Below are 23,960 nucleotides of genomic sequence, written 5' to 3' on the forward strand. Positions count from 1 at the left end.
AGAAAGAAGTTATATACCCTCAAGAAGGAGGATGGTGGATTTGTGGATAAACATTTGAATATTTTTAACATGGTTGTTATTGGAATGTCCCCTTTCCAATTAATTTTTGTTTGTGGACTAAAGGCCTTCTTCCTATTCCCAATATTCATGTGGTCCAAATTGTTGGAATTAGCCAAGATTTGAAAGTGTGAATTGATAATCTTCCACAAGTGAACAAAGATGAACATAATAGTATGTTTATCATTATATAAATGAAGAGTGTGTTACGGGTGTAGGCACTAAAAGATGGTTAATGCTTGTAGCCCATCATTGTTGGGGTAATGTTTTATGCAATTTTTCTTTACTATTCTTTGAAACAACGCTCAAAATCGCATTGTCTCAAAGAGGGGCAAAATGTAGGCATCTAAAAATGGTTAACACTTGTGGTGTCATACTTTAACATGTCCGCATTATCTTCTTTTAGGTTTTCACATCTTACTAACATTTCTTCTATGTTACACATTTTATCTTTATCATCTGTTAACTTTGTGTCATTCTTCTGCATTCTTTTCCTATTCAAGCCTATTTTATCGAATTTGAATTAGGTCTTCTTGATGTCAATCTCAATTGTCGTTTCATGACCATGATCAATTTTTAATGTTAATTAGATATCATTTATCATTTTCAATCATTATCAATTTCTATCAATCTTGATTGATTCATCATCAATCCCTATCAATTATCAATCATCATTTATCATTATCATTTTTTGTCAATTTCCATCAATCGTTGTTAATCTTGATCAATTTATCCTCGATCCTTTATCAAATCAATTTGTCATTGGTCTCTGTCATTATCAATTTAATAAACTTTTGGTCCTTATCAATTATCTTCTTGATCTTGATCGACATCTTTCATTTATCAGATTAATTGTGTCATGACATTGTTTTGACCTATTTCATTCCTTTTATCCTTTCTAGGGTTTAATAATTGTTTAATTATTAATCCTTTCCAACATCCTCCTTAGGATAAATGAGTTTATTCATTTACCCTATGTCGTGTGTCACAATTAAATATTTTATTTAATTGGCTAATTTCCCTTTTGTGGGCTAATTAATAAATGAAAAGTTATTAATTATTCCTATGTTTCTCTCCCTTTTAATTTTCTCCTAATTTTGCCTTAATTTGTCATCCCTAATTTCATGCTTCCCATTTCTTATAATTTCTCCCACCATTTCTCTACTAATTTGTCTCCACCTTTTGCTCAAATCAATAAGCTATTTTTGTGCTCAATTTGTCATAAATCATGAAACACAAATCTCTCTTCAATTGTCATATTTGTCATAAATTCAATTTGCCTTTTTCAATTTCCTTGACTCTCTCATGCCACTTTGATGGTCAATTTTCTATAAATTGAGCTCCTTTATCAATGATTTGGAACCACACTTCTAGTACCCTTATGCTGCGATTTTCATCCCATAATCCACTTGCTTTTCAATTATATTTGTGCTTGTAGGCTCAAGATCCATAACCAATTTGAAGAAGAAAGAAGAACAATCGAGGAGCTATGAAGGAGATTCATGCAATTTAGTTTGTGTTTCTTTGTGAATTACATCTTCATTTCCTTTGTTGAATGTATTAGGATAAAAAAATTTGTGGTTAGCTAACTCATAGGTTATGAATCTTATGCTCGATTTCCTAGCTACAACGGGAAAATTAGTCATCAATAAAGCTAGATTAATAACTTAACCACCAAAGTCTAAATCTAAATTCAACAAAACATGAATTATAAACCAATAAAACCCCCTTTGTTGATCCAATTGGCTTCCATTGTTCTTCTCATATATTGTGGTTGATTGGTTCTCAGTGTTGCACTGAGAGTCCTACATAAGAACGACATAATAATTTCAAAGATAGCCGCTCTTGAAAATGGGAGAATGAAGTTGAATTTATAGATTTTGAATGCAGAAAATGAACGATCGAGATGCATTTGAGAACAAAATAGATCAACGGTTGAGATCAGTTAAGACATAATTGATTGGGAGTTAAATTCATTTGATTGATGAGTCAATTGGATTGATTGATCAATGAACTGAAATAGATGAATCTGTTCCAAAAAGTTGATTTGGAGTTAGAAAAAGTAGTTGGGGAGTTAATTGAGTTAATTGAGAAGATAACTGAATTGATGGGGAAGTTGTTTGAATGGATTACCCAGTCAGAAAAAGGTGATTGCCAATTAGACTGAAAGTCAGTGCCAGTTAGGATTTTGACATGTGTTGTAGGAAATTGATTTGAAATTCAAATTTGATTTGCATTTGGCTTGAATTTGGATTTTCGAAAATATGTTCAATAAAATGCACATTTTATTGAAATTAAGTGAAATTAGCATTTGGAGATTTTTGAATTTGAAATTTTAAAAATTTGAAAAGAGTGAGTTAGTTAATTAAATAATTTAACGAAATTATTTAATTATTAGAAATTGAATTAATTAAATAATAAAGATTATTTAATTTTAAAGGTATTAATTTGAAATTAATTAAATAATAAATTTATTTAATTAATCAAAAGAAAGGAGGTTAAATGATTAATTGATTAATATATAAATTTAATAATTAGAATATAATGAAATGTGATGATTAAATTAGTTTAGAAGAATAATTAATAGAGTAACTAAATAATTAAAGAATTATTTAATTAACTAGGATGAATTATTAGCATGTTCATGATGAGACATTTTTAGGTGTCTATAAAGAGTATATAATAAATTTATCTACCTTACATATATAGGCAAGGATGAGGAGGTGAGAAGGTAGGAGTGAAACTTTGACTACCCCTTCGAAGGTGCAACACTTGTAAGCTCACTTGACAAGTGTGTGAGCAAGTGGAAAGTGTGCGTGTAATAGGTGTCTCAAGTGGTGAGGACACATGTCTCAATGCTACGAAATGAGATAAAATCATTAAAAATCCTAAGTAAACTTAAGCTAGGTGTGAATAGGTCAATCCTAGATTTAGGTGATTAGCTAACAAATTGTATAATGACTCTTTTTACACTAACACAAATTCTCTTATGTGTTCTTCCTCCTTTTTCCCATGCTCCTATTAATTTTGGAATTTTCAAATGTTCCAAAGGGTTTTAAGCCTACAAGTTATAAGAGTATCAAAGTTACCCCTCCTAATATGCCCCTTCTCACAACTTTGTTTTTCCTTTATTCTTGCCATCAAAGTATCAGACTTCTCCTTCTTGACATCCCTTCCCTTTGAATCCACTCTTGTCCCTTGCCCTATTGGATAATCAAATTTCTCCCTATCAAAATGTCTTCTCTCGACTCCCTAACCCCCAACTTATGGCGTCTATCATGTTGTATCTTCGACCTTTGAGCTCTAATATTCCCACCTTTTTTATTAATCATTCCTACATACCCCTATTCACAATTGAAAGCACCATTAATGGCTAAATGGGATGCCATGATATTTCCAAAATGGATTTTGTCACGAAAAAACTTTGTTCAAATTGAAGGGTGTGGATCTATGTGTACTTGCAACTTATAGTATGGTAACAAACATATCTCACTAATGTGTAGGTGATGTTGATCACCATTTAAGATGTTTTTGTAGTCTCTTCACTATCCTGCATACTCAAATTGAAGGAAGCCATTAATGTTGTGATGTGAAGGGCCAACGACCATAGATCTATTCTCTAGGCAATACAAATAATTCATATGAAATATATTTGTAAGTTATTTGTTATTCAAGGATTATGCTTATTCATCTAATTGAAACCCTAATTGATATTGATTTGAGCATCAACATTTAAACACTCAAAGTTGAGGACAAAAACCATCAGATTTTTAGGAAACCAAAGGATAATAGGATGTTTGTGATATCTCCAAAAGGGATTGTCCCACCAAAAATATTTGTTCAAAATGAAGTGTGGGGATCTATGTGTAATTACAACTTGAAGGATGGTAAAAAGCATATCTCACTAATGTGGTAGTTGATGTTGGTCACCATTTTAGAGGTTTTTGTAGTCTCCTCTCTATCCTACATACTCAAATTGAAGGAAACCATTAATGTTGATCATGTTAAGAGCTAACAACCATAGATATATTTTATGGGCCATTCAAATATGTCATACAAGATATATTTGTAAGTTTTTTTGTTATTCAAGGATTATGTTTATTTATCTAATCAAAATCCTAACTGATATTGTTTTGAGAACCAATGTTTGAATAGTCAAATCTAAGGACAAAAACCCTCAGATTTGTAGGAAGCCAAAGGATGAAAACCTTTTTGGTTTTGTGACCCAAAGGATGAAACCCCTTTGTTCTAGTAGAGTGATCTTCACACATAAGCTTTAAGGTCACAACCTTTAGGTACAACAAATTGCATAATATATTATTTATCATGAGGTTTGGGTCCAATAATCTCTATTTATTGTACTTATCATAGTTGCAAGGTAATTGAATGTATATTCAGTGCTATTTTCATTGTTATTATAATATTTTTAAATGTATTACTATCTCAATCAATATAAAGGTTTCGCATTGTATTTGTAAGCTATAGTTATTGTTATAGCCACATTTGGGCATCACCTCTCCATCTTATTTAATAAAAGTAAAGGTTTATATAGTTATCCTTTATTATGGTATGATTCCTGTGCACGTTTTGGTGTGTGTCTTGCTTGAAGGCATTCCATGGCGAGCCGGTTCTAATAGCAGAGCAAACAATGAACGAAGCTTGAGTGGGTAGCAAATGAGCAAGAGTACAGTCACTATAGTTATCAAGGTAACCATTTCTTATATATTATTGAAGTAAAGGTTTCTATAGTTATCAGGGTAACCATTTCATTGTAAATTATGACTTGGAGAATTCTAGGCTTTGTCAAATTAGAGTAAAGGGTTGTTATTGTATTGTATTTATATAAGCTATAGTTTTTTGTTAGCTTGTTTGAAATTTGGTTTTGACCAAATCTTGGTTAAAATATATTACAAACATAATTTATATAACATATTTTTTATAATTTATCTCATAATATATAATCAAAATGTTGCAATGGTTCTTTTGCACTTTGAGAAAGCATATGATAGAATTGAGTGGCCTTTCATTAGAGGAATGTTGCAAGCTTTTGGATTTCCTTCCTACTTTTGTAGGTGGATAGATATTCTTTTTAAGGACTCCTCCACGGTTATTGAGGTTCATGGTGAACTCTCTGAACCTATCCCTCTAAGGAGGTCTATCAGATAAGGGTGCCCCATTGCTCCGTCCTTGTTTGTCATTGTTGTTGGTACTCTTTATTACATTCTGAGGGCTCCTGAACTTGGGCCCTCTATAAGAGGACTTACTCTTCCTAATGCTGATGATTTGATCAATGATCAATTTGTTGATAATACTGCTTTATTTTTTACCTTGAATGAGGAAAACTTTGATAATGATATGGATAGATTACAATTTTTTTGTCTGGCCTCTGGAGTGAAGGTAGCTCCACACAAATCTGCAGTGCTTGGGTGGTCTGAGGTTCCTCCAAGTTGGATCCATTGCAAAGATTGGCAGTGGGCAGGTCTGAATTCTATTGTAAGGTATCTTGGTATTCTCTTTGCTATTAACCCTTCTACTCAAGATATGTGGCATTAGATATACTCCAAAATTGAAAGGAAACATCTAAAATGGCAGAATCACCTTCTCTCCTTGGCCGGAAGAGTGTAAATTGTTCAAAAGGTTCTCTCCTCCCATCATATTTATTGTGCCTCTGCATGGATGTTTGCTAACTACCAAACCAATAAGCTTGAGAGGATTATGAGGGATTTTTTATGGTCTGATGGGATGGGTCATAATAAGAGGCATTGTGTGAGCTGGAATTGGTGTTGCGGACCAAAGAGTATGGGTGGATTGGTAATGAACCTTGGAAGGTACTGATCAAGATGATAGTTCTGATACTTAAAGATAAGTACAGATGCCAAGCTAATAAGATGAGAGGGGGGGTGAATCATACAAACTTAATCTTCCATAAAAACATCAGATTCAACCTTGGTAACATATACTTCAGTAATATAACCAAAATTGGTAAACATGCAAACTCAAAAGCATATAAACATCATAACACTCATAACACTAGATTTAACGTGGAAACCCAAATAGGGAAAAACCATTGTGGGATTTCGGACCCACTAAGAAATATACTCTTCTAGAGTATGCTCGGTTGAAAGCAAATCCTGTTAAAGATTACAAACACATTGCTAGATGTGACCCGGTTAAGGGATTTCCCTCAGATCTGTTAGGATCTTCACCTTGTTAGAAGTGACCTTGTTAAAGGATTTCAAACACTCAATCAGAATGTCACCTTGCTAGAGGGTTTTACAAATAAGACTGTTAAGTCCACTCGATTAAGAGATTTTCTGTCACTTCACAAAATAACAGTAATAAAAATCTATCTGCAACTTCAGATCTAAAATGCTAAAGCAGATTCTTATTTGTTCAATAAAATCTAGGACTTATCTTGTCCATCTGTTGGGCTCTATACTCTGTTATTCAAGCAGGTCTTCAAGCTTCTATGCTCGGTAATCACTATGTAGCATCCCTATGCATACACTTGCCCGCATACATTGTTTATCAACAGTTCCCTATTTATAAACAATTCGCCAACCGCTTAATCTCCTTGATCACATTTCCCATGATCAATCATAGCCATCAGATCTTCAAACTTTGTCCAGGTTCAATGTATCCTTCGATCTGAAAACGTTTTACCCCGTCTTGGAACTTGCATACATTTCTTGGAACTTGTGCTAGGGTATTGCGGTTCAATCTAAGCTGTAGATCTTCCTGCCGATTTTCCTTTGCCATAGATTCTTTAACAAACTTCATTCACGACATACCAATCATTTAATCATAGCCAGCTCATCAGCTTCCTTCATTAAATAATGCTTTTATTCATTCAATGCATTCTGTTATTACTCGGTTGCAACTCGGTAAATACTAAACTTCACTCGGTAGACATTCTGCCTTCATTAACCAATAGCAATAACCTTAGGGTTTACCGACTAGGTTCCTTAGGGTTTACCGACTAGGTTCTTTTCTCGATAACATAGTATAGTATTAACCTTACAATCAATAACATATGTAGGATATCAAAACAATCTAATCATCATGATCTCATCATTGTCTAGCTCGATAATAGTTGCCCATTGAATAACTTATTTCTCCCCTTATTCATCATATTCTTTCTATGTCTTTTACCGACATCTTTATACTCATCAAATCATACTTCTCAAGATATGGCAACATCATACTGAATTAGAAAATCAATTTCTTGACATCAATGACGAAATTATAATATTAAGACAGTAAACATCCTTAATCAGTTATATCCATAATCATCAACAACCTTCTCAATATCCTTATGAAATGCCAACAATCTCTCCTTGTCTGTTATAATGCCAAATGCCAACACAAGAACAATATTAAAAGGTCAGTTATTAAAAAAGGCAAAAAGTGGAGGAATATCCCTTTATGTGATATTGTATTGGGGGAGTATAACATGAAGGTGTTTGGTTCTAATGTATTTGCTTCATTATGGAAGGCATGGTCACAAGTAAGAAAGTTACTCCCTTCTAAGGATGTTATAGGAAACTCACCATCATATGTTGTTGTGGATAGATCTATCTGGTGGGGGGTGAAATTGAATAACAAACCTCTTGCTTTGACTCAAAGCTTCTCTGCTAAGATCTAGAGTGATAAGGGTATTTCTCTTATTATCAATGTACTGGTTGACAACTGAATTGACTCTTGGGTTGAGATTAACTCTAAATGTGGGATTCCTCCCTCACAAAAGAAAAAATATTCTCTTATTGGTAAGGCTACATGTTGTTTCTTCCCTAGTAAGATTCTGGATACTGACTCCTTTTTGAAGCAACTAAAATGGCTGGATGGTTCTTCCTTTTTGGACAGCTCTACTAAACAGATCTATATGATGTTGAAGGATGACTACTCAATCTTTACTAGAGTTAATCAGTGTCAGGGTCTTGATTGGCCTAAGTCCAGGTGGCAATTTGTTTTTTATTTCTTTTGGCATTCTCCCATTGATCCTAAGAAGTCTTGTTTTACATGGCTTCTTCTTTTGAAAAAAATAGTTGTTGGTTCCTTTTTATCTGTTGAGGGTCTTAAGCCTATTAGGTGTGGTGTGTGTAATGTCCAGGAGTCCTTTGAACACCTATTTTTTTATTGTGATTTTTCCCATGGTGTGTGGTCCATCTTCCTTGGCCCTTCTATTGTATGGAACCACCGGCTTGACCCTTCCTGGAGTGAAATCCTTGCTGGTTTTGTAGAATCTTTTGACCTTAGGATGAATTGGTTTTGGTCTGTCTTTTGTTGTGAAGTCTTGTGGTTTATATGGAAAGAGAGAAATGGAGAGGTTTTTCAAAACAAGAGGAGGAGGCTTACTAAGTTTAGCAGCAAACTCACTCATTTTTTATATTATGTCATAGGATTCTGTTGTCTTGGAGATTTCTAAAGACAGGTTTATGACTCTGGTTCGTGAAGGTGCTCTTCATATTTACAAGGAAGATATACAGTATGTCCAATACTTCAAGAAACATATGGATATGTTGCATCCAAAGGAGATTGAGTCTTTGGCACAGTACATGCAGAAACTCAAGATTGAAGACCTAGATGAGCTTTCTCCTAGGACTGGGGAGAAAGGTGCAGGAGCTCAGTGAACAGTGTGGCTTTTTTTTTGATATATGTATACTAACACAAGAGGCATTTTGTGTAGTAATCCTCTTTATATTTTGTTCATATTGTAATACCAAGTGATCTGACACAGGGCTACAACCTTTTTGATATACATTTGAAAATGATACTGTAGATAGCAGAATACATGTAAAATGTAGGGCACCGGTGGTTATGATGTATATGTTTTGAGCTATTTTAATATAAAAAAATTTATCTCATATTATTGTGAAATTAATTTGAATCATGGTATCAATGAATGTAAAGATTATAAAGGAAAAATACAGATTATTATATCATGGTTTTCATAGAATTGTGTAAAGTAAAATGGGCCATTATAGGTGAAATATTCAAACCAAAAATTTATAAACCCTAAAATAATTTGATTGGGACACTATAGTTACCTAGTTGCACTCTATTGGAGTAAAAATGAAGGAAGGAGATTGTTGTACCAATTTTTCATGTTTTTGTAAGATTCATGGGACTCTGTTATGGCTATTGAGAAAACTACCACCAAATTGAAAATGGATGAGGTGGTAGCATCATTTCTTTTTGAAGAGGTGCAAAGAAAGACTTTTTGATTTGGTAAGGAGGCCCTAGATGTTCATGGTAGGTAAAAAGGAAAAGATAAAAAGAAGGACAAGAAGTGAGATAAGTATAGATCTAATTCTTGTGTGAGATCTATGTTTCTTATTAATTTCATGAAAAAATGTTAGAACTATGAAAATACTAGCCATTACTAGAAGAGGCTATAAGGATGAAACAAAAAAGATAAATATTACAATGATGAGTTTCAGAAGTCCTCAAGATGATGGTGATGCCTTTGTTATAGCCTTATCTATACATGCATTAGAAGGTATCTATTTGATATACATTAGTGTTTCTTTTTATATTATCTCACATTGATTTTGGTTTACAAAATACGAGGAATATGACGGTGGTATAATGTAACTTAAAGATGATTCTCATCTAAAAATTGTAAGCTATGGAAGAGTCTTGATTCGATACCTTCATTGAGAAGTCAATGGGATAAATGGTGTTTTGCATATTCTTAGTTTCACACAAAACCTACTTTCTATAAGTAAATTGAATGATTTAGGTGTGCATTTTATTTTTTAGTGGAAAATGCAAGAAGGTGAGAGGAGATATGGTGCTTGCTAAGGGTGTTCAAATAGGCATTTTATTTCATATGGATGTACATACAATTTAGTGCAATAGTTCTTTTATTTTTGTAGTAAAGTGATTGATAGAAACTTCACCTTCACCACTAGAACTAGTGGCAAAGAGAAGAGTTGTATCCAATTCTAATGACCATTCTTTTTTAATACCCAAGGGTGTGCTCATTCTTCAAACACTAAGACTGTTACAAAAAAATTATTATGGTAAAAATGGGTCACATAGGTGAGAGGGGTCTAGGGACCTTGAAAAACAAAAGCCTTGTTGAGGGGATAAATTAAAATTCATTTCTTGAAAAATGTCTTTATGGGAAACAAAATTGTGTTCACTTTTATTTCAATTGTCATAAATCTTCTAAGGTATTAGACTTGATACCTTTTGATTTTTTTGGTCCTATAATGCTTATTCATTTTCAAAATATATTTATTATATTTTATTTAATGATGACTTGATACCTTTTGATGTTTTTGGTCTTATTAATGCTCCTTTTTTCAAAATCTATTTACTATATTTCTTTTATTGACAACTACAATAGAAGGACATGGGTGTAATTCCTTAGGAGTAGATCTAAATTATTTAGTTATTTTAAATAGTTTAATATTTTTAAAAAAAACTAACTGGTAAAAAGTTAACAATTTGAGGATTGGTGATGGTGGTGAGTTTTGTTGAGAAATTTTTGATAGGTTCTACCAAGATCATGGAATAGAAAGAAATAAGAATCCATACAACCCTTGTCACAATGGTATTGCATAAAGAATGAAAATGATGTTGATAAAGAGGGATACGAGTATGCTTATGGGACTAGCTTGGAATAAAGATTTTGGATATAAGTGGTGTCTATAGCTTGTTAACTAGTAAATAGGTCTCCTACATCAACTATTGTTGATAAGACACCTATGGAGGTGTGTTTAGGAAAAACATTTATTAAGACACCTTGGGATTTTTGTTTACAAAGTATATGCTCATGTTCCCAAGTAGAAGAGGCCAAAGTTAGAGAATAAGTCTATTAAATATATCTTCATTGATTATGGTATTAGTTTAAAAGGGTGCAAGCTTTAGGATCATATAATTAAGAGAGTTTTACATGCCACAAGTATTAAGTTTGGATAATTTAAATCTTCTTTCACTATATTGTATTCAAAAAATGATGAAGAAGGATAGTTCAACTATCCCCAAAGATTGAGAAACTTGAACCAAACGCCCATGAAGGATCTAGAGAGGAGGAAAGATTAGATAATTTAAAGAGTTATGAAGAGGAGGTAGGACCTCCACCTCAAGTTTTTAGGAGGTCCACTCAATTTAGATGACAATTGGATAGATATAATCCTATTTATTGGAGATTTGTTTTATTTTTATTACTAACTTGAATGAGCTTAATACTATAAATGAGGTTATGGGTATGAATGATGTATTCCTAGAAAGTTTTCATGAATGAGGAGATGGTTGTATTAAAGAAAATGACACATGGGACCTGGTACCTTTTCCTAATGGATGTAAATATCTTGGATGAAAATGGGTGTTAAGAGATTAAATTTGTTCATATGGTATGTTGAGAAGTGCATAGTGAGATGGGTTGCAAAGGGTTGTTGCTAGGTTCAGGAATTTATAAATCATATATTTTATTATCTTGGTTAACTTATAAGATAATTCACGTCTATTAGAGTTCTTGCAACTACAACATCTAACAATTTTTGTTGCATTATGTTTGGATTGATGTCCATACCTTGTTCCAAAGTTTTTGTATTTTTATAGTTCCAATCTTCATCGTATCAATTTATTGTTGTGTGATTTTCACACAACTAAGTTGTGTAAATCTAATTATAAGGTTCTTTTACCAGTGCTAAAATATTTGAAAACCCATGTTTGGTACACTTATTTAGCTTCAAGTTGTGCATGAGTACTTTAAAATTGTTTCTCCAACTCGATGTCCACTCTATGTTTTTCTTGCATAACTATGGATATGTGTGATCTGAACATATAGGTTAGTGTAACTATATTTCAACTCTATGAAGATAAATTAAATGAGATAAAAAAGAATATATCTAAATTTCTAAATGAAATTTTTAATCACTTCCCTACATGATTCATAGACTACATTATGAGATATAGAAAACAATTTAATGTAGCATTCCAAGATTAATTATGAAAAAAGATGGTGAGAAGAGGGATCATGGAGGCTTATCAAATCTTGCAAAGTGAAGACCTTAAATTTAATCTTTTAGCAAATTCACATTTGATGTAGAAGGGAAAGTGGGTGGTAATTCAATAAATTTAAGGTGGTTATCAATAGGTAGCTTGGCATTTAGTATTTTCTAGTTAGTAAGTTTAGAGTAGGTATAAACTTTAGGCTTCCTTAATTGCAAGTGAGACTTTTTTCCATGTCGAGCAAGAGAGTTTACACTTTCATCTTTCTATGAGTCTTGGAGTGATGAGAAGCCATACGAGATAGTTTTAGTAGATTTCCTTACGATGGGAGAAATCAATGTTATATCCTTGAGGCTATTATCAATACTTAATATTGGTAGAAAGTAGAAATTTTGAAAGAAAGGAAGAGGGGACTCAACTCTTAAATATCTAATATAATGAACTTATTAGAGTGTCTTATATGTAAATCATGCTTGAGGTTATTCCCAAGACTGCCATTATAGATTGGGAAGGTCCCACAAGTCCTTGAACACCTAGATAAACTTTTCTTGAACAAGTACTTTTCCTCAAGTCTACTTATGAGCCTCAAAGGAGGCCCATTCAATTGAATCAATCTATTGGACAATGAATGTAGGGGGCTAAGAAATTGGGTCCATGTCTGAGGGATTAATCATATTAGGCCGAATGTTGAGACACAAATTGTTATGGCTCCTAGATATTATCGAACTGATCATAACCTGGAGTCTTAAATAAAAGAAAGAATCATCTTGTCATTACACAATAACTTCATCTAAGGCTTAATTGGAGTGGCAGACTATACTCTAAATCATACCATTTTTTCTAAGGAGTATCACCTTCCAAGGTGTATATATTTCATTTAGTAATGAGGCATACTCCTTGGAAGTATTGGTAAATAATGCTCCCCTTTGTCTTTTGGCTAATTATAATAGAGCTAAGATGTGGCATGCATTATGTAGACACCTAAAATTGTCCAATCTAATTAAATAAATATCTTTATTTATTTAATTATTTTAGCCTAATTCTTCTATTAATTAAATAAATCTTTATTTATTTACTTAATTCATTTATCCTCTTCTAGCCTTATTTCTCATTTAAATAAATACATTTATTTATTTAAATTATCCTTTTCCTAAATTAAATAAATATCTTATTTATTTAATTGATCCCACTTCTTCTATTAATTAAATAAATCTTTATTTATTTTAATTAATTCATTAACCTTTTCTACCTATGACACATGTCATTCATCTCTTAATTCCTACACTACCTACCCCTTTCATTATTTTATTATTTTCTCTACCTACCCTCTAATCATAGCCGACCATTTATCTTTTACACCTCTCAATCTTATCCCTCCATTTCATATAGTGTCTTCTATATAAGGAGATGCTTCCTTCATTATCAAGGCTAATCAATCTATGCATCCCAATTAATTGATTACACTCACTATGCATTCAGCCCCAAATATGTTTTGCACTTTCATATGTGATCCTACTTGCAACCACATTTCCGTTCTTTGTTGAGCTCTTGTGCACACATAAAATCTGAGAGCAAATATATCAAGCAAGATCAATGGAGATAGGAAGAATGGAGATGTGATGGTATAATCTTTGTGATTTCATTTGATTTGCATTGTCCTAGGTAATCTTCATATGTTATGGTGGATCTTTGTTGTTGTTAGGCTAGGGTTTTGTGGTTGAATTCATTTAGTCTTTCAATATTGTTGTTATCCATTTTCACCGTATACACATTCCATTCTAACCCAATTTATCCTTAATAATAATCATGATTATTTGTGTTAGTTGATTATAACAAAAATAGATATGGACATGAATAGAAAAGATGATTTTGTTGGTCACTTGAATTTTGCCAGCTCTTGATAGGTTCTCTATTTTATAAGTTTTACTTTAAATTTCTTAAGAAACTAATTCCATGTGTATTTGAGGGTGACACCAAAGCCAAAGTGGATGCTTGTGTATTTAGGAATAACTCCAAATTTTATATCGTCATTTTATATAGGTATTTAAGGAGGGTGAATAAACAACTTAGTTTTGTGTGTGATTAGATAATAGCTAGGATTTAACAAAACATATCTAGGATATCTAGAGTATGAATCACTTCATCATCAAAGATATGAAATTTTCATATTCCATTATAAATTATCTTTGTATTTCTAAATTCAACCATGTAATTTTTTTTTATTAGCAATGTTTCAAATCATACTCTATGATCCATTATCGGGATGAAATGGCCACAAAAGAGAAATTAAAGGAAATAACATTGCAAGATGACTAAATAGATGGGAGAGATAGAGGTGGATCCTAACATCTCTCTAGAAAAGAAAGGTCTACTAATTCCATTGAAAGCTTGATTATGAACTTTTCTCGATTTTTGGATTTGAAGCATAGTTCTTTTCCATAAAGAACATTAATTAAAGAAATGAAAATTTTCAAATTAATGAAAAAATAGCCTATCATTTCTAGATTTGACCATGTAAATATTTTTTTATCATTGACATTTTGGATCATACTCCATGATCCATTATTAGCATGAACTAGCTAGAGAAGCTCAAAATTGAAGGAAATAGTAGGCCAAGATGCCTAAATAAATGGAGGTGTGGTAGGTGGATCTTGAGATCTTTCTAGAAAGGTAAGGTTTGCTAATTTCTTTGAAAGCTTCATTCTAAGCTTCTTTAACTTTTTGGATTTGACTTGTGTAATTCCCTCCCATAAAGGGCACTAATTAAAGACATGAAACTTTTAGATCTCATGATAAATTAACTTTTTATTTATGAGCTTGAGCATGTAAATATTTTTTATTAACAATGTTTTGGATCATATTTGATGATCCATCATCAAAATGAATTTGCTAGAGAAGATAAAATACATGAAATAGTCAGTCAAGATGGATAAATAGATGAGGGAAGGGAGACAAAGCCCAATATCCTTTTGGAAAGGTAAGGTCTACTAATTTATTTGAAATCTCGATTATGAGATTCTTTAGCTAGCTAGATTTAAAGCATAGTTCCCTCCCATAAAAGGCATCAATTAAAGACATAAAATTCTATAGTCCATAACAAATTAGCTCATTATTTCTTGATTTGACCATGTTAACATTTTTCATCATCGATGCTTCATATCAGGGTCTTCTTCGGTAGGTAGGTGTAAGGCTGAGAGTAACATAAAGCTCATACTTTAATTCCTAGGGATCCTTGAAAGGACGCGTGCCCTGACAAAAAGACGGTGGCAGTTACATGTCCCAAAAGTGTTATTTTTGTGGTGCATAATAGCTATCCGTGGGAACATTCACATTCATGATAAATCAATACAAAAAGTCGATCTGTAGAATGGATGGTGTGTAAATGGACGCGTGGACATATTCAAGGAAATATAGAATTGCTTTTAAAGATCTTGACATCTTTACAGGCATTTAAAAAGTTAATCAGGGTAGTTTGATCTTTTGATCGTTATGAGTACTTGTCGTTAGGTTAGTATGTTATTAGTATTTGTCTTTAGGTTAGTATTATTGCAATCGATTGCATCTAATTTTCATTAACTCATTACTATTCAATTGGTTTTCCACCAATTATATCTATGAATTTTTTTTTCAATATTTTGTTTTAATTTTTAAATAGTTAAGATGCATGATTTTTTACATTTTCAAATTGCAGAAATTGTTTTTTACAATGTAATTGGCTCAAATAATTTGCATCTTATTATCAGATTTCTTGGATCCACTTTCTACATGAATTTTTTTGACAAATTTTTAGGTCATTAAAATAATATTTAGTATGTTTCAATGTGCTTTTTAAATCATTTAAAATCTGTATCTAAATCTTTCATTAGGTAATTTGATTATATATATATATATATATATATATATATTAAATATTAGATAAAAAATGAATAAATAATTTTAATATTATTAATATTATTAATATATTGAAGTCTATATATATACAATAATATAATTAAAATTATTATATTAAGATTAAATTCATTTTTAATATTAAAAGAAAATTAAAATTAAATATGTTAATTATATAGAATAGTGAATAATAAAATTGTATATAATAATATATTAATAAGGTTAAATATATTAAATTATTAAAATATAAAAAAATAGAGATTAAGGTTTTAATAAATAATTTAATATTATGCATATTATTGACAAATATTATTAACATATTTAATTATAATCTAAATTATATTTATAACGTAAATGAAATACAATATTATTTATCTATATCATATAATATTAAATCTATGTAATGCAATCATATAATATAAAATATTTTATAATGATTAATATATTAATTATAAATGTCTTCGGACATGTAGTTTCGCGATAAAAACATTTCGTTGGTGAAGTGGCCACCAAGGTTCAAACCTCTATTGGGCCATTGTGCTTGCAGGCCTTGTGTCTTTGTTGGGTCGTTGTGCTCGCGGGTTTGAACAAGTGAAGTGTGAGGATGAGGTCCCCCGGTTGTGGCCTCACCGGCTCATAGCTCCGAGTCAAAATCGTTTCACGTGGAGCCAGAGGTCGTGTCATGCCAACATCGTCGGTCATGTTAAAAATTTTAACAGGCATTATTTAAAATATATATTTATTAATAATAACATTACTAAAAATATATTTATTATTAATAATTATATTAATTTTTTTCATTAAATAATTATTAATTGAAATTAAGATTATCATTATTATTAATTTTACGGTTATAATTTAAATAAATGATTATGATTTAATTTATAATTTTCAATTATATTATAACTTTAATCTCAATTCTGATTTATTAGTATAATTCTAAAATCATTATAATAATGATTAGAATTAAAATTAGGTTTCTTAATAAAAGTTAGTGTTAGAATAAGGGTAAGGTTAGAGTTAACAATTAGGTTCAAATTATTTCTAAATTAAGATTAGATTTAGACTTGGAGTGAGATTCAGAACTAGGGTTAATTTTTTTATAAAAAATTTAGGGTTGTATTTAATGTTAGATTTAAAATTAGAATTGGTTAAAAATTTGGGGTAGCGTACAAATTATGTTAAGGTTAGAATTAAGATTATTGTTAAGGTTTGAATTAGTTATAGATATTATTGTAATTTATAATTATGTTATGATTATGAGCACTCTCTATTATATTATTGCAAAAATATATTATCTCAAATTATTATCCAACCTACCTCTAAACAAAATTTTTATTATTGCAATACTAAAAAGGCAAGTACTGGCCACTATGTGGCACTTGTTAAAAACATTATTTGGTTCATTCAATCAAATCACAAAATTTGATATGGACAAATCTCATTATTAAGGAAAATGCAGTTACCAATCTCTGACATGGAAAATACACCAAGTTGTATCCTCTTCTTGCTCACGGACTTTCTAGTTTCTATCACCACGTTACCCACTTCCTCTTTCTCCTTGCACTTATAGTGCTTTCTTTTTCAATCACCAATGCAAACGAACAATTAGGCTACCAAAATCCTTTTATAGGTTTTTATCTTGCTTGGGTTTGCCATCATCTAACACGCTTTAATCTTTGATCTGTCAATATGGAGCGTGAGGACCATGTTCACTCTTTTTATTTGATACATTTTAATTTCTATTAGTCTAATGTTGGAGAATTTGTATTCTTGAAAGAGAGGTATAGTCTCATTATCGCTCTCATAGTTTATTGCTCTTTGATATATTTTTACCCAAATTTAGAACCCTTAGCAATTCAACATAATAACACATATAAATAAAAGTAATGTATGTTACATAATTTCACCTTATTTTTATCAAAAAGTTGATTTCTCTTACCTACTTGTCAATCTTCTATAATAGCCCACACTTACCATGTTTTCAATTCACTTTGTCCTATAAACACATTTTCTATTTAATTTAACATCTTCATATCTTATTTTTGTCACTAAGTTAATAGATATTTTATACAGCTTTACTAATTCTAATCAAATTAGTTCGATATGAAAAATGCAAATTATATAGAACGATTAATACATCGTTTCAATTTCAAGAAATTTGAACATAACCATTTGTGAAATTTTACTAAATTACACATAAACAAGATCAAATACAAACCATTAAATAAATTTTATTAATTAGATTTAAAGAAATAAACATAACTACACGATTCAACTTATTTCTATATAATAATAATAATAATAATACCAATCAATTTATATTATTATAATATTTCCAATATTAATCAAATATAATAAACAAATTATAAACTAATAAATTTATGTCATAAATCTTTTTCATAATTACATATAATATTATTATTTAAATAAAGTAATTAATTGGGTTTTAATATTTAAATAAAGTAATTAACTTGCGTGGGATCAAACATCGTTCATTTTCTTTCAAACGTATTTCAATTTTCCATATCAAGTTTTTATAATATTTAATAAATTATGGATTTTCCATGACTTTATACTTTTAAATGGATTAGAAATTGGGAGGTTTCGGATATTCCACGTATTTTATTCCCTTGTAAGTTTGACCGTTGACCACAAACCAATAAGGACAAATATCTCGAATCTTTTCCTAAACTTGTATTAGGTAGGTCATGTGGATTGATGAATAATCAATCTTCTTCAACTTAATATTATAGTTGGTTATATTAAAAGAGTGTTTTAGTTATATTAATTTTTTTAATAAACGTGTGATCCTTTCAAAGATTGGTGTTGATTTTATATTCATAATATTTGTTTCTTTCATTTCAATTTAATTTACATGTAACAACTCACCATTTTTTATATTTCATTTTAATTGATTGATAGTAAAAGTTGAGGTTATGATCTACTAAATAGGAAAAAAATAATTTTTGTTTATGAAAATTGAAAGATAGACAAGAGATGAACAGATTGATAGATATGGGTGTTCTCTTTACATATGAGAAGATGAAACAAGAGGAATCCTCTCTTGAGAATGATCAGAGAACAGTTAGTGATGCGAGGATTCATGCAGAGGAGATTGATTCCAACATTTGATTCCACACAAGCATTTCTATCAACATTGCTATCACAACCTCCCTTGAGGTGATTTACATTTCAATCTTTTATTTACATCTACTTGCAAGTACTCTCTTTCATTAATCTAATTATGGCATGAAAATTCTTCTGTATCGAGTTGTCTTTGATCGATCTCAAGTTTATTCAATTTTCTCTTACATGTCCCTTCTGTGTTGAACATGAATCAAACAAGCATGTTTTTATTTATGGAAACAATTGGAATACATAGATATTGACATATCTATCTTAATATAGTGAATTATAATATTTAAAAGGGAGTGTTCGTTTAAACGAAAAGTCATCCTTTGGTTAAGGTACCATGAGGAGAGGTTGAGTTTATTTTGGCTCCAAAACGGACCTTTCATACAATGTGTTAGCGACAAGTTAGTCAATCGCAGCCGTTAATTTCAAAATCGGCGGTGTAAAACGTGCAACTAACACACATGTTAGTCAATCTGTACTGTTGTTTTGGAGCCAGAATAGACGTGTCCGGAGAGAGGAGTCTAATCCATTAAAATCACCCAAAAGTTGACCCTAAATCAATTGCACCTCGAAGAGATTTGAACCTTCATGAATGGTATAATCAAATAATATACGATCATCCTCACCAATTTAATACATACCCATGTGATATGATAGTTCATTATGTCTTCTCTCCATATTATCTTCTTATACAAATAGTCTAAGAAACTAATTTTGTTAGGACCATTACTTTCTCATAGTATAGTTTCAAAAGATTGTTGACAAATTATTTTAAAATTCATTTGAATAGCAATGTATTGTTGCTTTCTCTCAATCTATTTATCTTCTGAAAGTGAAATTGCAAATTGTACATTCCAATCTTTACTTCTAGATGTCAAACTAGCTCATAATTATATAAGAAAAACTCAAAATCGATAAAAATCTTAAAAAATAAAATAACCATCTATGATCCCAACTGTAAACTCTAGAAAATAAAAAATAAATATAAATATATCACAAACAAGAGTAATCAAATTAAGACTACATGTCATTTTACCTATTGTTATCTATTTCAAATTATTCATAATTTCAAATTATGTATGTTGTTGATTATATAAATCTAATCATGCTATTGATGACTATTTAAACATGTTGAGATTTGACTATTGATTGAATGTAAAACCTTTTATCTTCTATTAATAAAGAGTAACGAAACAATGTAAAAGAATAATATTATGCATATGAGGAGGTTCACGACAGTCACGGTTTTTTTTATTAGACAATTGATTTAACATATAATAATGTTCTAATAGAATTTTCAAAGCAATGTACGATTGTCTAGCTTAGAATTTATGATAAATTCTATGGTCATTATTGTGAGGGACATTCTAAAAGAAAATATGATATGGTTGTTTGGTTATTATTATTATAGATTTTATTTTTTATGGTTTAAAAAAATTATTTTACAAATATAGAATATGTATCTTATTTTGGTTTAATATATTTAATAAAAATGTATTTAATTTAAGATTTAGAGGTGGAATTGGAATGATTAAATTAAAATTGAATTTATAAAAAATAAATAAATTGGATATGATGTTTAATTTGAATTTGGATGGAACAATATATTATCAAAGATACTAAGAATTTGTTTTTTAATATGTAGAAAAAGAGAGCTTTGTCTAGACAAAAGTCTTAGAATATAGAAATTAACTATACTTCGCTCTAAGTTTATTTGTGTTTAGAAAATTATTCTCCATGCGTGTAGAAGTGAAATTGGTATAATTAAATGGATTGATACATGAGATTCATTTAACAAATAATTTATGACTACCATATATATGCACCATTACTCATTATATACTAGTGTTCAAAGTGAAATAGTGTCAAAAGACATTGTTTGGGAATTCACTAGACAATGATTTATTCTCCTCTAGTTAATCCCCTATGTGGATTGAGTTGATAATGATGAACTAAGATTAAAGACAACAAGAAAGCATACACCATGCTAAGGATGACAATCTAAGTAGATAATATAGTTAGGATGTTTGATCATATTAGAATGTTTTCATATGAATTCTCTTATAGGGTATTGTTGTGACATATTCACACATTACCCCATTGCAAATGGGGATCCCCACTTTTTTGCTTTCTAGGGTAGTTGTCTTAGCTTAACCATTGGTAGTTGTCGAGTCTTTGCTATTAGCCTTTCATTTGTAAGACATGTAGTTGCTCAAAATTTGGTCAAGTCTCTCTCTTAGAGATGAAGTGAGATTCAACATTTCTTCTGCCCTCCAAAGCTTCCAATCTGCCTCTCCCAATATGACCAGTGGATTCCCAAGCCCGATCACTTCTATTCCACCTCTCCATCATTTATCCCTCTCCACCCCACTACCTACCTTTCTATCCTCCATTTACCCTTCCTTCCACCCATTCCCATATCCTAGCCCACTTCACCTACATAACTTCCATCCTATCCCTTAACCTTTTTACCTCCCATCCCTTACTACCTTATATTTCCTAACTTTCATCCTGTATTCTAACCTACCCCTACCACTACCTACATCCCATCCTAACTATCCCTTCCATTCACCTACATCTTCACCTACCTAACCCTCTTCCCATCCTAGTATACTCATCCACTACCCTTCACCTACATTTACACCTACCTATAATGTCACCTACACCCCCTTTACCCTTCCATTACCCCCTTTTACCTCCCACTCCAATTTAGTCCCCAACATCTAACTCCTTCCACATTCCCTTATCTTTTTCCTCCCGTGGCCCCCACCTCTCCAAACTTATCACCTTCAGCTTTTTACTTCCCTTGGCCCACATGGCATTACTTGGGCCCCACTATGAGCCTTTACATGGAGAATTAAGAAAGGTTTGAAGAACTCTCCTTTTTGGGACCCACTGAGCTTTAGCTTGGATATTTTTAAGTGTTTTTAATTACCTTTAACCCTGCCATGCCACATCATTACTTGGGCCCACCAAAACTTAACTTTGGAATGAAGGTAAAAGTTTTAAGGCATTTATTTTAAGGAAAAAGAAAAGAGGAGCATCCACCTCACCATTTCCTTGCAAGGTGTGGCAACACAAAAGATAGGGAGTTGGCCTTTGAATAAAGGCATGTCACTTAAATGAGGATAGAGTAAAAAAGGCCCCTAACATCCAACGCCCATATAAAGAAGGCATTCCATTTCATTTTTAAAACATCATCCAAGCAATTAGAGTTTTGATCAATGCATCAAGGCATAGTGAAATAGACCGAGAGAATGGTCTATCAAAGCTAAAAACATCATTTGATCATATAAAATCAGAGCACATAAGAGATGAAGGATAGGTAAAGATAATATGTACTTTATGATGTTTGGTATCTTCTTGTTTGTCTTGCAGATAAAAGCAAAAGGGATAGATTTTGAAGGAACTCCATTACATTATCAGACATGGAGCAACAACAAGAAGAAGTTTGGGCAAGATCAGACGTTATCAAAATTTGTGTATAATCAACCCTACATCTACATATAAAAGGTGGAATGATATTTCCAAGACCTTGCAGCATTTCAAAATCAGATATGGGAATGAAAGATAGAATCACCATCTCATCATCGTTTTGGGGATATACCAAATTGTAGGTTCGTGAAACCTATCCATGTGTGTTTAATGCTATCTATGTTTATTTTGCAGGTAACAAAGGGTGAAGATATGAACTGCAAACAACATCAAGAGTTCAAGTCCTGCAAAGAAAAAGATCAAAGTCAATGCATTGAAGCACCAAAGAATGACAAACCCAATATCATGAATAAGGGAAGATCAACTATCATCATCACATTGAGCAAGCTGGATAATATTGAGTATCAAGAGATATTGCTCAACACGCTTTTATGATGATGAATCAAGTCTACAAGAACAAGCAAATTGAAGTAGCGTCCTAGTCATCATTCCAACAATCAGAATGTTCCACATCAACAGATCCTGATTCAATGAACCAAGCTCATCCATGGGGGCACAAACTCCAATATAACTACCCCCACAATCTATTGGTCAACTATTCTAAAGAAGACATGTGTCCAGATGTTGTAATTGTTTCATTGGCCAGAATAGAGTTTGTTGTAACAAACCCTAACTAGGGTTTCATTGTAAAATCTCAGCCATTGATCTCAAATCAATCCGAGCCTTTGAATTATAATGAGCTCTCTATATAAGGCTCAAACTTCTCATTTGTAAAGGTTAATAGATAGTGGATAGTTAATAGTGAAAATAGGTTAATAGAGAATAATAGATAGCAATTAGAGTAGAGTAGGAGGCGAAAGCAGAAATTGTTGCCAAAGTTGTAAATAAACTTCTTTTTCATTGAAGTTATGGTGGAATGTGTTGTTTCTTTACAAGTGCATGGTTTCTTGTTGGATCTTCATATTAGATGATGAATAATTAGATAAATAAAAGGAAATATGTATGATTAATGGTAAAATTCCTAATCCATACCACTAGTAGTTTGTTGATTGCAAATTCGCCTTGTGTGGTCAACTGGAAGACTTGAATGGGCTTAAGTTTAATTTTTATTCAATCATTGATATGCATTCAATTAATGGTGTCTATGCTTGGTAACAATTTGATGATCATCTAATTTCCTTAGAAGATTGCACTAAGCTTTGTGGAGTTGTTGCTTCGCATGTCAAAGCAAGGCATAATCGAGTTTCACCAAAGATTGTCTATCGTTCCTACATTCCTAGACTTCTTCAACCCTTTCCCTTTTGCCCCTTTTTCAAACTCAAGCTAGTTTAGGATAAAAAGCATCACAATATTGCAACATCAGGTGATCAAGTTCCAGCAATTCAAGCATTCATGTATAATGTAAGACCCCTTAATGAAACAACAATCACATCAACCATTGAGCTTATCCACACGTCGTGACCCGACATACAAGAACC

The sequence above is a fragment of the Cryptomeria japonica genome, chromosome 4 (genome assembly GCF_030272615.1).
Source record: "Cryptomeria japonica chromosome 4, Sugi_1.0, whole genome shotgun sequence".
Taxonomy (NCBI): domain Eukaryota; kingdom Viridiplantae; phylum Streptophyta; class Pinopsida; order Cupressales; family Cupressaceae; genus Cryptomeria; species Cryptomeria japonica.